Raw genomic sequence first — 3522 nt, forward strand, 5'->3', positions numbered from 1 at the left:
TCATATGAATCAAATTTTTGTTGAACAGATCATCCAATGGTAGTTTCTTGCTTCAGAATTTTGTATTGAAACATTTGAAAAATCATTTAACTTCAAAAAATTGAATCAGAGTTTAATTTATCATCATTAAATAATGAAGTACGCTGGATTAGTTGTCAAACTATTGTATATGCTGCCTGTTTATCATATAATGCTACTTCAAAATTGAAAAGTAGTCAACTAGAAAATTTTCACTCAAAATCTTGATATTGTCTCTTCAATTTTGGGGCTATATATATTATACATAAATATTAAACTGCACCACTGGTCTGTTTTCTACTTTATTCATTGATAGTTTGCATCTTCTTCTGGATACACTGCTGCATAGCATATCAATGTTTTCTTAATTTTGACTCTGACTTTACTGCAGTCCATAATAGCAGGAAGTTGATTCGAAAGTACCAGTCATCACTTAAAAAGAAATGTGAGGTTAAAACTATACCAATGATCATCATGGTTACAACAAGGCTGCACAAAACTGGTTATGAACTGAAGTCACCTTGATCAGTCTGATCATCAGAAAAGCAGATAATCCCTGACTATTTTAGGCCCTTTTTACTATGGTTAGCTGTTAATTTACTCTGTGCCTTCATGGAAAGTGATTAGAATTTTAAATACGTCCTTAGATGAGTTAATTAGAATAATAGAGCATCCTAAAGAAAAATGTGTTTTAAATCATGCTCTGTGGACTCAGAAAATCATTCAAGGTTTTAAAGATATCCTTTGACTGTAACTCTGTTCGAATTTAGCTGTGTATACAGTGCCATCTGCTGTCATATTACATTATTATTGACACAGGATAAGATATTACTGCCTACAATAACAATTCTTGGTGGAGTTTGGCAGAGGAAGAAATTAAAGTATCTTGCTGACAATATAATTATAACATTTCTTTAAATAAACATTTATTGTTTTTATACAATTAAAAAAATGGAAGGAGTAGTCATCATAAAAGTTCCAACGCAGAAGTTTATGTGATGCATTGTACCTGTGCCGGGTTTACCTCTTGAACTGAACCTGTCTACTTTAATCCCATGCCCTTACTCTTGTTCTTGTCATGTTCTTATATTTTAATTTTGTTCAAAATACCTACCCTAGTCCTTCTCAATGATCTCAAAGGCACAAATATTACTTATCTTTCTGATATTATTGGGGTGCTCATTCAGCATCTAGAATCTTGCTGCATTATAATTGTGACAACTCTTCAAATCATTGGTTGCAATGTGTTTTCTTTTAGTTTGAGACAATGAACTGTGCTATATAAATGCAATTCTTTATTTTGTCTGAAGATGCTGTAAGCATTGACTGACAAAATATATAAATGAAGTGTCTTAAATTCCTAACATTGGTGATGGAGGGAATAAGTTAGAATGATATAAACAGAGCATGCTCATGGATACTGTCAACATTGTGAGAACATAACAAATATAAACAGGAGTAAGCATTCAGCGCTTTGAGTTCACTTTGCCATTGAATGAGATCATGTCTGATCTGATTCTTCAAAACTATTTTCCTGTATTAGTTCTGTAAGGTAATGGCTTGGAGACAGGAAATGCTGAATTGAATGAAGCTCCAGATCTTGATGGGGATCAGACACATCATCTCTGGCTCCTGATATTTTTTGTAAATTGCTCTTTCTAATTATGCCTAACATAAGAACTAGGAACATGAATAAGTAATTCAGCCCCTCGAGCCTGCTCTGCCATTTAGTATGATCATGATTGATCTCATCTCAGCCCTGACTCTATTTTCTTGCTTGCTCCCCCAAAACCCTTCAACTGTTACAATCCGTCTGTCTATCTCCTCCTTAAATTTATTCCGTGTCTAAGCCTCCATCGCACTCTGGGGCTGTGAATTCTACAGATTCATGACCCTTTGAGAGAAGTCGTTCCTCCTCATCTCAGTCTTTATTAGTTTCAAAAATATACTTCATTCATAAAAATATCTGTAGATACATACATAGTCAATAAAGTAGTTCAGTTCTGTACAGTAGCATATGGAGCGTATGGAGAAAAAAACGTTGGAGTTTGACTCTATCCAACAAAACAAGGCATTTCTTACTTATACAAGACTATATTTGCGTATATTGGAGGCACTGGTGGGTCAAATAATTGAATGGACCCTTATTTAACTTTTGCAGAAAAACCTTAAATGGTGGTCCTCCCCCACTGTGCCTTGGCAGCAACAACTCCAAGCTCTATTGCTTCCCTCAGCGCATAGTCCTGGACCTTGGAATGTGTCAGTCTGTAGGACTCAGTCAAGGTCAACTCCTTGTTCCGAAAGACCAACAAGTCTTTCATCAAGTTAATGGTCCTCCAGGTGCAGTTGATGTTTGTCTTGGTGTGTGTCCTGGGGAAAAGACCATAGAGCGCAGAGTTCTGCATCATGGATCTGCTTGGGATGAACCTCGACAAAAATCACTGCATCTTTCTCTAGTCTTCCTTTACAAGGCACATTCGAGAAGGAGACATGTAACAGTCTCTACCCGCTACAGCCACTTTGAGGGCAGCATGCAGTGGCGCAGACCGACCAGGCATATAAGAAAGATCTCACAGGAATGCCCCTTTCACCACCAGGCAAGCGAAAAGTTCTGATGATAAGATATTCTGCCCAATGACTTTGACAGTCTGCTCAGAGATGTGACAGGATTCACCCTCTCTGTAGACCCGTAGGGTCTTGAGGACGCTATGTGCTGACCATTTCCTAAAGGACTTGTGGTCAAAGGTGTTTATCTTTGCAAATCCACAGCAACAAGGCCAATTCCATGCTTCGCAACAATGGGGACAGATGGAACCTCAGCACATAGTGACACTTGATGTTTACGTACTGAGGGTCTACGCGCAGCCTGATGCAGCCGCACACAAAGGTGACCATCGGGGTGAGAGTGGCATTGGATATGTCCTTCCCCCTACATGTTGTCCCTGGGGGCATGGTCTATCTTAGACTTTCCAGATGAAGTGGAAGATGGCTCTGGTGGGTGCAATGGCGCAGGTTCAATTAATGGGCCAGACCTGCGCCATGTACAACAACAGAAAGAGTGCCTCACACCTGATGGTCAGGTTTTTACCTGCAATGGAGAGGGAGCAGTGCTCCCAGCAGCCCAATTTCTGTCTCACTATGGCGATGCATTCCTTCCAAGCTTTTGTACATGACGCATTCCCTCCGAATCATAGTCCTAGCACCTTCAGGTAATCTGTCCTGACGGTGAAGGGGATAAAGGATTGGTAGGCCCGGTTCCCAAAGAACTTGGCCTTGATTTACCTTGGCTCTTGAGGCCAGTTCAAATAAGTCGCAGATGCTCTGTGCAATGACAGTGGATCTGACCAAAAAAAGGTGATGTCATCCATATACAGGGATCCAGTTGAAATCTCTGGACAGAATGACTGGCCTGGACATTGCCAACAGCAGTGGGAGCTGCTACAGGACAGCCAGTTGTTCACTCTTTACCACTGGGGCATACACATTAATTAGTTTCAGGGGAGC

This window comes from Rhincodon typus, chromosome 19 (assembly GCF_021869965.1).
Source record: "Rhincodon typus isolate 14 chromosome 19, sRhiTyp1.1, whole genome shotgun sequence".
NCBI lineage: Eukaryota > Metazoa > Chordata > Chondrichthyes > Orectolobiformes > Rhincodontidae > Rhincodon > Rhincodon typus.